Below are 12,530 nucleotides of genomic sequence, written 5' to 3'. Positions count from 1 at the left end.
CTTTTGCAATGGAACTAGTGGAGCCATCACTAACAAAATAAATGAACTGAGTATTATCTACTTAAACAGGTAATTTTGTCAAGAGAGACAATGGGGGCCAAGTGGACAATTTTGAACATGTGTTGTCTCCTGCCCCAACATTTTTATCCAGGTGAAAACAGGTACAAGGAATATGAATAGCCTTGAAGGAGATGAAAATCATCATAGGGCAGACAGAAGAGCAGGTATGAAAGCAGGGAAAGGGCTATTCTCAAAGAAGCACAGGGTAAGAGCAGGTAAAGGTTGGGGGGAAGAGCTTTAAGAACCAGACAAACTAAAGTTGGAATGATGGCTTATTGTTTATTGGACACATGACTTTGTGCAAGTCATTCATCTTGGCTGAGCTTAGTTTTCCAACCAGTAAATGTTTACCTTACACTGTTATTAACATTAAGACAATAATGGATGTAAAAAGGCCTGATACATCATAGGCAAGCCATAAATTGATATGCTTTTGCTATATCTGTCTGAAGGTGAGCTGCTAAGTGCTGATTTTATGACACAGCCTTGAGGTGGTTTCCCCACCTTTTTATTTTGTGCCCCCTCCCTGGAGTTTCTGTCTAGTTGTCCTCAGCACCAAATGATATTTTAAAGTGGGGTCCAGAGGAATTAATCCAATCATAGACATGGCACTCTCATGGTATCTGGGTCACCCAATGTCCAATTTACATTTACACATACATTATGATACTATGGGTCATAAATATTTTACCAATTAATGCAATTGGGACTGGGCCTATCCCTATAGTCATTAAATCAAGTCTGTTTGGCTTGGTCACAAAGCATCACTTGACATACTTATGCAAAATAAAATTTGCATTTGTTTACAATGCAGAGAGAAGCCAAAAACTATAAATAATGAGTAAGTAAAATTCTGAAAATAATGAATTCCACCATTTCTTAGAAGTAATCCTTTGGTGAATTTCTGTTAGCATTTGACATTTAGATCTATAGTAATATTTAGTGTGAATAAGGTTTCTCGGCACTAACCTCTGCTTTCTCAAATCTATGGTAACTGAAGGTAGTCCTTCAGACCTCTTTTGTATGCCATTGTAAATGATAAGCAGTGGGACACAAAGAAGACGGTGGAGGTAAAAAGTTGGTCTAGGAGTCATCAATTATGCTCACCAACATAGCAACGTGATTTGAATTTTCCTATCAAAATCCCTTAATGGGATGCTTTTTGGCCTCTGGATTAAGGGGTTTGAAGTGGCATAAACTTTCTTGGGAGATATATCCAGTTCTATAGTGAAGATGGCACCAGGATCCACTAGAGTTTATTGTCCATTGATTTCCCCACTTCCTTTGTATCCACCATTCCCTACCTTCCTTCTCCTCCATGATTATCTAGCTTGAATTCCACAGCCCAATACCACTATTAGTGCCTCTTCAATCACCTCTCTGACCAAACCCCATCCTGAATGAATGAATCCATCATTCATCTTTGCTGAGCCTTCACCAAAGCAGCTAAGTAGATGGCAGAGCAAAACTACACCCCCAGGCAGACTCACATTGTTCATTTCCTTCATCTGAGTCCTTGACACTGACCAGAAATCTGTTCTTACAATAAGCTTGATCATCTATCCATAGCAACTAGCAGATCATAACTTCTCTCTTCTTTTTTGACCTCTCCTCCTCTCCTCCTACCATGGTCATTTTCTGCTAATGACACTGCTCAAGACATCCTAAAGAAAATAGAAGTTATCAGATAAGAGCTTCCTTATGCTTTGTCACCAAATCTACAATGTATTTTCCTATTCCATTCCCATCCCCTTTTTCCTGGATGGCCCCTCTTACAGGCTGAATTGTGTCCTTCCAAAATTCTTATTTTGAAGTCTAAACCCTAGTACTTAGAATGTGACTATATTTGGAGACAGAGCCTTTAAAGAGGTAATTAAGGTAAAATGAGATCATATGGAAGGGCCCCCATCCAATGTAACTGGTGTCCTTTTAAGAAGAGATCAGGATACAGATCAAGGAGTGCCCATGTGAGAACACAGTGAGAAGGCAGCCATTTGCAAGCCAAGGGACAAGACCTTAGGAGAAACCAAACATACTGATACCTTGATCATAGACTTCTAGTCTTCAGAGCAGTGAGAAAATAAATTTCTGTGGCTTAAACTACCCAGTCCATGGTATTTTTTTGTGAAAGCCCTGGTAAACTAATATAGCTTCATTCAAGACCCAGCTTAAATGTCTCTTTCTCAAAGGGAAAGACATCCCAATCTAAATTAAGCTTCATTATTATATTTTGAACATACTATATTTTTCTTCAGTGCATTTACCACAATTGGCAATGGTATATTGATTTGTTTATTGTCTATCTTTCTTAATAAACTTTAAGATCTTGGGTAAAGGGTAGGACTAGTGGCAGCATCAAGGGATGGGAAGATGGTTATCCCCCCTCTATTATCTATGTTTATTTGATATAAATAATTAGAATTTTATTAGTGCTATGTCAAGTGTTGAGCAAAAAGAAAAGACTCAAGACAAGTTTCCTGCCCTCATTTCAACCAGATTTTACTTCGAAGCCTCTTTTACATACAAACTGTAAACCAGATTCATGTCTGTAATTCACTGCTATATTCCTAGTACCTAGCACTGTACCTGGTACACAACCCTTGATCAATAGCTCTCTGGAAGGAAGGAAGGAAGGAAGGAAGGAAGGAAGGAAGGAAGGAAGGAAGGGAGGGAGGAGGGAAGGAAGGAAGGAATAAAAGGAAGTAGTTGTGACTGTAAGGAAAACCAATTACCTACCAGTAGAGACATCAGATATAGCTGATGTGAAGTGAGTAGACAACTTTCCATTTAGGGGTTTCCATTTAAGGTTCCATTTTTTTTAACGTTTATTTATTTTTGAGAGAGAGAGAGACAGAGTATGAGCGAAGGAGGGACAGAGAGAGGAAGACACAGAATCTGAAGCAGGCTCCAGGTTCTGAGCTATCAGCACAGAGCCCGACAGGCTCAAACCCACAAACCATGATCAGATCATGACCTGAGCAGAAGTCAGCTGCTTAACGGACCTAATGACCCAGGCGCCCCCTAGGGTTCCATTTTTAACATGGAGTCTACTAATAGGATACCAGCAGGTCTATTAAATTCCTTGTGATTACAGATTCACTGAGGGATCTGGTGTATCATTAGGTAGCTGGTTTGCCTGATTCTTCCTACTGTTTTCACCTCTGAATGTATTATAATTTATTAAGCATTGTGATGACTAATTTTATATGTCAACTTGACTGGGACATGGGTGTCCATATATTTGGTTGAAACATTATTCTGGGTGTGTCTGTGAGGCTGTTTGTGGTTGAAATTATACTAAAATTGATAGAATGAGTAAGGCAGATGGCCTTCTCCAATGTTGGTGGGCATCACCCAATCCATCTAGGGCCTGGATAGAACAAAAGGTAGAGTAAGAGAAAATTTACTGTCTCTGACTGTCCTCAAGCTGGGACATTAGTTTTCTGCCTTCAGACTTGGACTTGGGCTGGAATTTACACTGCTGTTTCCCTCTAGTCTCCACCTTGCTGACTATGATCCTTGGACGTATCAGCCTCCATAGTGTGTAAGCCAATTCCTTATAATAAATCTCTGTGTATATATCTGTACATCTATATTGACCTATGTATCTACATATTATTATTATATAAATATTTTATGAATAAAATATTAATTCTCTGGAGAACCCAGACTAACATAGGCACCTAGCAGATATTTATGGACTCTTAGAAATGGAAAGGGAAATTAGAAAACATTTTACTCTTCAAACCAATTGCAATATGATAGCCATTTGAGTGAGTTCTTACAATTTGAAACAGATTGTACAAAGTCTGTGTTTGCCAGTGCAACAAACATTCTTGGGAATTTTATGTGGAATGTTCCATATACGCATTTGTATGTTTCTCCATAGTGAAGCTGCCAGGTTTTTATCAGTTCCTTTTTAACTTTTTTATTATGAAAAAATTTAAATATATACAAATATAGAGATAATAGTATTTTAAACCTCCATGTACCCATCACCCACTTCAACAATTATCAACTCATGACCAATCTTATTTTATCCTCCTCACCCTGATTATTTTGAAACAAATCCCAGACATCATATCATTTCATGAAAAAATGCCAAACAGCTAATTTACAAATACATTTTTAGAACACAATCCTCTACTGATTTGAGGATTGCCTGTTTTTCTACCTTGAGTTGAATAATAGATTTATTAATTTTCTATTTTCTTTCCCTTATGGACATCCTTCTGTGTATGGGAAAGAAATAAATCACTTTGCCAACTACTTAAGCCGCATTATTTTATTAAGGTAGACTATTCTGAGTAAAGAGTCAAACTTTGCTTTTCTTAAAATGTGACTTTGGGCAAGATTCTAGCTGTCTTTGTCTCAGTTTCTTCATCTCTAAATTAAGAAAATACTTGAGGAGTGTCTGTGACCTGGCACTCATTGTAATAATAATATTGGTTATTATTATTATTTAATGTGAAAACTAGGGCTAGAATATGCAGGTGAAAGTGTTGACTCATCTGTAATTCTTGTAGTAACTCCAATAGCCGAGTACATAGCAGGTGCTCAGAAAATGCCACCAAGAAGCAAAGAAGTCACCTTTTCCTCTTTCCATCTTAGAAAATGCCAGTTGTCCTCGTGTACCCTTATAATAGCTTTCTCCTGTTTCAAGGGGATAAACAGTGCAGATTGATCCTCTCTCTAATGGTGCGCAGAGTCTCAGCTTACGTCTGGTGATAAATAATGAAGCAAGCTAACAGATCCTGCCTGCAGTCAATTATCCCAGGTCTGTGTTTCTTAGTCTTCCAAGGGGCCCTCAATGGGGACTTATGTAGCCGTAGAAATGAGAGAAACATGGAGAAATAAAGAAAAAAAACAATTCCATCTGTCAAAATGATGATGGATGCTGTCCAAACCTGTGAACAAAACCTGAGGTGCTAATTCTATGCACTGCTGATGCCTTTAATTATGCAACTTTGACAGATGGAAAGATCGTTATGCAGTTTTTATTTAAGAAGCCCATGCAACTGTAATTTTTGTGCCAAGGGTAACAGTCACATTAAGGAATTTGGCAGAAAGTAAACTCTACCTTATTTACAGCTTACTAGGTCCTAATTATGCTTCATAAGTGGACAGTCATATAATAAGACAGACATAAAACATACATGACTGCAAATTACTACACAGCAGTTACATGTCAAAACTGGCAGTCATTTGAAACCATATAATATTTCCCTGGGAATATAGAGTAAACAGACTCCAGGTCATACCTTGTTGAGGCAGAATTCCAAAGATCTGAAATGTTTTTCCTTAGTCTTAGCTTCAGTGGGGCCTTCAGAAATTACAGAACAATCATTGTTTGCTTTATATATATTCCTCTTAGTCTGATTGCAAGGATTTTAGTCAGTTCCTTCTGCTAGTTTCCTGAAGTGTGCTTTTAGTGTTACCTGCATTTCTGTGTCTCATGTAACCCAGAAATACATCTTAGGATATTTTTAGCTTCTTTCTTCTGTATCCCTGCCTTGGTGAGGTTTTATTCTTCTCATCTCCTCCTCAATCTCCTTATCATGGCCTTTTTCTAAAGAGGAGACCTAGAAATCCAGAACTAGGAGGGGATCTTGGATGTATAATCTGTGTGGCTACCAAGCTGTTAAAGCTATCCTTTCCCTTCCATGGCTAAAGTCTAAGCCTTCATTATCATCAAGCTATTGTAGTTCCATGGCTGCAGCCTCCTCAGTCCTCTCTCTCCTGACTTAACCTTCATACTCTTGAAAGATGATCTTCTTAAACCACAATTCTTACACATTTCCCCTGCTCAATACCCTTCAGTGGAACACTTGCCTTAGAATAAAGCTTAAAGCATGGCATGCAAACTCTTTATAGAAAGACAATCTTCCTATATTTTTCCTTCTGCTTATCAGTGCATACTGTCTGCTATAACTACCAGACAGTTACCATTCTCTGGCTTCTCTCTTCTAAGCTTCTATTCCTTTGCTTATTTCCATTTATCTACCTTAAACACCTTTCCAAATCATCTTTGCTTCTTTGAATCCTAGACTTCCTTTCCAGTTGAGGGAAGAGAACTCCAATGTGTTCCCTCTCAATGCAGTTTCAAACACTGGCCATGTATATGGATATAACATTCTCTGGCATTTGGAATATTCTAAATTGCTATTCTTCATTAACTATATATATATATATATATATATATATATATACACACACACACACATATATATACTTTATACATTATATAAATAATATATATAGTATATATAATATATATACAATATATATAATGTATACATACATACATTAACTATATATATACATATACACACACACACACACACACACACACACACACATATAGTTTCTGCTTGCTAAATTATAAGCTACTAGAGGTTTGGGACTCTGACTCTGATGTAAAATAGTATAACATAAGAATGTGAGAATTAGCTTCTAACAGATTAAAACTCTGATCCTGGTACTTGGTAGCTACGTGTTACTGGATGAGGTACCTAAACTCTGTGAACCTCTGTTCCTTCATCTATAAAAATAGAGACAACAGTCTTTTATCTCAGAGGGCTGTTGTAAGATGTAAATGGTATAATAAATTAAATATGCCCAGTAAATTATAGCTATTAAGATATAAAATTTATCCTGCATCTTCAATGCTGAACACAGCGACTGGCAAATAGTTGGCATTTAATAAACACTGATTGAACTAAACTGCATTTATGTTGACAGCATTTATATTAGGCTACCACCACTCCTGATGGTCGATAATGAATCTTCACAACTTAGTTGAGTTTCTTAAAATCAAGGACAAGGTCTGTTTTAAACTTTTCAGTATAAAAAACTCAAATTTTTATATTATTTATTAATAAAATAAAAATATCTTCAGTTATGAACATGTAGATTTCACTTGGATTTAGATCTCTATGTGTTGAAGTGATGGAAAAGCTTTTTGACAACCCAGTTAAAGCTTACCTGCCAACATTGTGAATTGAATACAATAGAAACAAGTGTCACCTAAACTTCAGTAAAAGAAATCGTTGGCTAACAGAAAAGAAGGTATTAGAAAAGAATGGGAAGGAGGAAAAGATCTTCAAAACTTGGGAAGGGAAGTTGGTATAATGGAGACAACAAAGACTGAAGATAAATGTTTTAGTTCAATTTTTTGCCCATTTTTTTAGACTGCCATTTGTAAATTATCAATGTTAGATGTTAAAGAAAAATAGCACAAAAACAGGATATCCTCTTTTATGTAGTTCAGGTATATTGAAAGAAAATTAAAAAATAAATGACTTCTTCACTGGGTCACTCACTGTTAGTAATTACCATGCACCTATTCCTTTGGACTCTCAGCAATGTTATAGACTAGGTAATCTAGATTACGTTCCTCACATTCAATCCATCACACTTAACATGTGGTGAACACAGCAGAAATGGAAAGTTTGTACTAAAGTTTATAGCCTAGGGTACAGTATGACAAAATACTTATGGCTACATATTAGTTTTGTTTTCTATTGATAATTTCATCTGACAATTTTAAACTCTCAATGTGTTTGCAGAATCTGAACAACCTCAGTAATCAATTAGGCAACCATCACAATACCTACTTTTGGAGGTTGCTTCCCTCTACAAACCAACAAAATACTTATTTCACTTGATAATCAGTGGATAAGAAGAAATGGGTATCAACTCTGGAACCAATCTGAGTAAGTTCAGACTCAAACTCATCACTTTCTAGGGTCCTTGGCCTTCAGAAAAATTATTTAATCTCACTTATTTCTTGAGTTATGTTGGGAGAGGTCATTGATATGATGTGACTGTTGACTGCCCCGTGAGGTGGACCCTAACAACTGAAGGCTCCTCACTCTTTCCCCTATCCTTGAAATGTGGGTTCCATTTGCCTTCCCTGCCCCCAAGATGCCGCCCCAAGGACACAGCCTGGAGATAGTGATGTGGTACTCAGACCATCTGAATGGTATATGTGACTGAACCCAAGTAAGGCCTGTATATAAACTCTGAAGATTTGGTGGGTAGGTCCAGAGATCTACTAATCTTGTGGCCTCCCAAGATAAGCCTCATATGTAAGTTCCCTTGCTTATTAAACAGGTCACCTACCAATCTGGAATGTCCTGCTGCTTTCTTCAGTCTCTCTCTGCCATCTATGTCTAGGGGCTAGTTTCAGATTTCACCTGGGAAGTCCCCAAGGAGCTTGTGAATCAACAATTTGGCCTTCAGAGATGGGTGACATAGGAAGTTCCTGAACTCCCCTCTTCTACCAACTGTACAACTACACATGGAACAATTCCTTTTGTAAGAAATCCAGAAACTGAGTGACTCTTACACTTTGAATCATTGAGCATATCAAAATGGACCACTTCAAGTCACTAGTATATCGCTGGAAGGAGCTTGTACACACATCTGCACCCTAGTTTTTCAGCTGCCTCCCCTGGGAAAAGACTAGATTACCTTGTTCCAATAGCCAAGGACTTTCCTTCAAGAGGCCCACAGGATTGTAGCAAAGAAGCATTTCCTAACTCGCTATCCCTCTGGGGCTCAGTGCTGAGGAAACAGGCAAAAATGCTTGGCTCTCATAATTTCCCTGAAAGAGGTCTATTTGTATAGTTGAAAGCTGCTGCCTGAGGGTCAGACTTCTAATTTAACACACATCTAGGACTAACACAGATTCTCCCCAGGGACCAAGAAAACTGGCAGATTCCCTTTGGCCCTTTCCCTCTGGTGTAATCCAAGTCACCAATATCTCTCTGGAAAGATTTTATACAAATGTATGGCACACCACCTTTATGACTGCCATCTGAGGGATAAGCCCCCAGATTGCATTCAGCAGTCCCACAGAACTGTAGCAAAGAAATTCCTAAAGGCTCAGACATACCCCCTAACCTCCAGGGCCTAGAGCATAGAGATCTGGCAAAAATGCCCACCTCCCAGTTTCTATAAGGAAGGGGCCTAACTACATAAATTTCCCAGCTGCTGCCTAAAGGTCAGCTTCCAAACAGCCTACATTTAAGTGCTAACTACAATCCTCCCCTCTGAGAGAGACATTGATGAGTCTTGGCATACCCTCAACTACTGGAAGTCACTAAAAACAAAGAAGGCATCTTGGACCGTGTTATTTATATGTTCTTATAATATACAAAGAACATATAACTCAATAGAAAAAAACAAACAATCCAATTAAAAAATGAGCAGGGGAACTGAATATGCATTTTTCCAAAAAGACATATAAATGGCCAACAGGTACCTGAAAAGGTGATCAACATCACTGATCATTAGAGAATTGCAAATCCAAACCACAATGAGATATCACCTCACAGCTGTTAAATGGCTATTATCAAAAAGAAAAGAAATAACAAGCATTAGCAAGGATATAGAGAAAGGGGAACAGTTATGCACTGTCAGTAGGAATGTAAATTGGTGCAGCAACTATGGAATACAGTATGGAGTGACCTCAGAAAGTTAAAAATAGAACTCTTATGTGACCCAGCAATTCTACTTCTGGGTATTCATCCAAAGGATACTGAGGAGATATCTGCTCTCTCACGTTCACTAAGACAGTATTCACAATACCCAAAATGTGGAAACAACCTACGTGTCTGTCAATGAATGAACGGATAAGGATGTGGCATATATATATATATAGAATTGAATATTATTCAGTCACAAGAAAGAAGGAAATCCTGCCATTTACCACATGGGTGGACCTAGAGGGTATTATGCTAAGTGAAATAAGTCAGACAGAGAGAGACAAATACTAAATGGTTTCACTTATATGTGGAATCCCAAAAAACAAAACAAACCAAAACAGAAACATACTCATAAATACAGAGAACAAACTGGTGGTTGCCAAAAGGGAGGCGAGTGGGAGGGATGGCCAAAATACATAAAAGGGATTAAGAGGTACCACTGTCCAGTTATAAAACAAATAAGGCAAGGTGATAGAAAGTACAGCATGGGGAATACAGTCAATAATACTGTAATAATGTTATATGGTGACAGATGGTAACTACACTTATGGTGAGCATTGCAAAATGTATATAAATGTCAAATCACTATGTTGTACACTTGAAACTAAAATAAAATTATATGTTAACTATTCAACTTACAAAAATAGTACAAGTCATAAAAAAAACATGGGGAGGAGGGTGGGGAAGCAGCTTAATTTTAGTTTAGGGCATTATGCTAAGTGAAATAAGTCAGAGAAGAACAAACTCTATGATATTACTAAATCTAAACAAGCCAAAATTATAGACACAGAAAATAGAATGGTGGTTATCAGGGAATGAGACTGTGGGGGTAAAGGGAACACACTGGTCAAAGAATACAAACTTCCAGTTATAAGATGAATAAGTTCTGGGGGTCTAATATACAACATAAAGATTATAGTTAAGAATACTATGTTACATACTTGAAAGTTTCCAAGAGAGCAGGTCTTAAATGTTCTTACCACACACACACACACACACACACACACACACACACACACACCACACACAGTAATTATGTGACAGGACAGAGGTGTTAGTTGACACTATTATGGTAGTCATTTTGCAATATGCAAGTGTACCTAATCAACAGGTTGTGTACTTTAAACTTACACAGTAGTATATGTCAATTATGTCTCAATAAAGCTGGAAAAGAATCTCATTTACTCTTTTTTTAATCATTTGAAAAAATGAGATTGGTAAGTCTCAAGTCACAGGATTGTTGTAAGAATTAGAAGTGATGCATGTAAAGAAACTAATACCTAATGAGATTTCAGAATGGACAGCTCATTCTTATGACTGATGTGCACAATCACCTGATAAGGCAGGCAGAGCAGTTATTTCCATTCTACAGATATTGCTACTAAAGCTCAGGGAAGGTCAAAACAGAAAATCCAATCACTAGTAGGTAGTGACTTAGATTGAAATTTAAGTCTTTTGATTTCCAGCCCAATTTTCTCTCCGCTATCTATTGTGTCTCCTTTCCACTTCACTGCACATGAAAACAGGGAACTCACCTCAAGATGAATGTGTTGGAAGATGAAGAGTTGATGTTTCTGCCTGCTTGCTCAGGTGTATCCATGCACTTGAGGCAAGGAAGTGGGTAATTGTGAACTAGTAGTCCCCTTAGACTCTTTGCCTAGCTTACCTTTGGCATTTATTCCTCAGGGGCTTAAAGAGTAGGCAGTGCCTACTACATTTCTGTTGAGCACATGCTTTCCCCCAAATATACTGAGCGTTTGCATAGCCTACTGCCTTTGTTCCTTTTGTTAGCTGCTTCTGAAATATACTTCCCCATTGCATTCTTGGTCCTATAAAACAAAACAAAACACTCTACAAAACAAAAATGCTGGGCTCTGATCAAATATAACTTCTTTGTTGTAGGCTCTCCTGACCTCTCCCAAAAAGAAGTGATTGCTTCCTCTTCTGTATCATCTTTGCATCTGTACTTACACTATCCTCACATTTGGAATGGGTTTCTTTTGCATGTTTGCATTACTTTTCTGTCTGTGAGCTCCTTAAGGGGAACACATGAATGCCACTTTTGTAACCAGTGTCCAGCATGTCATCTGGTAGTATACCACATGTGCTCCACAAATGAAGGTTGATGTAAATTCAATTGATTTTGTTCTGCTGAGAGACAGTAAAGAATGATAAAAAATGTTATTTGTCTATATATAGAATAATTAGAGACATCAACAAAAGTGTTTAGCATAACACTGGTTTACTGTGGAGTTGTTATATTGCTGCTGTATCTTTGTTTGCAAATGATACAATAATATGTATATAAATTCATACATCTATTAAAACACAAATATAATTTCTATAGCAAGGCAGAGAACACAGATGCTGCTGCTTGAGATTTTCTTAGCATTCTGTGCTTTGCTAAGAAAATAAAAGCTATATTAAGAGTGCGAAGTTGAAATTGCCAGAGTATCCAGTTATTGGAGGAATGTGGTAAAATGTAGTTATGCAAATGAACACAGGAAACTGATCAAACTTACAGAATGAACAAAATAGAATCAACCCAAACTTGTTACTGCAAAATGCCATCAAAGTTCTTGCTTTGCTTCCCTGGGTAAATTTTTTTTTGTCCCTGCAAGCTACCCTGGGACCAAGTAAGAGATAATTCATTTCAAAATGAGAAGGCCTATTTTTGGAGTACTGCCCTGAATTTTTTCTTTTGCCTATAATAATCTATTGTCCTGGATGCCAAAAATAGTGTGGGGCAGAGATTATTTAAAGCTCTTCAGCAGAAGGCAGTAATGCAGCCTGCTGAACTTCTTAGAACAAAAGAAGTAAGTTTCAGTGAAAAGAAACTGGAGCTGTCTACAGCAGTGGACCCATGTAGTGGTACCATCAGTATTTTTGTTTGCCTTTATTTTTATTTTCCTAGAACTGGAGAAGGCCCCCCAAACCAGTCAGAGTAAACATCTGACTTGATAAAATCTATTTGGTAGG

Source organism: Acinonyx jubatus, chromosome C2 (assembly GCF_027475565.1).
Source record: "Acinonyx jubatus isolate Ajub_Pintada_27869175 chromosome C2, VMU_Ajub_asm_v1.0, whole genome shotgun sequence".
NCBI lineage: Eukaryota > Metazoa > Chordata > Mammalia > Carnivora > Felidae > Acinonyx > Acinonyx jubatus.
The sequence above is the reverse complement of the archived record's forward strand: the minus strand, read 5'-3'. Positions refer to the sequence as shown.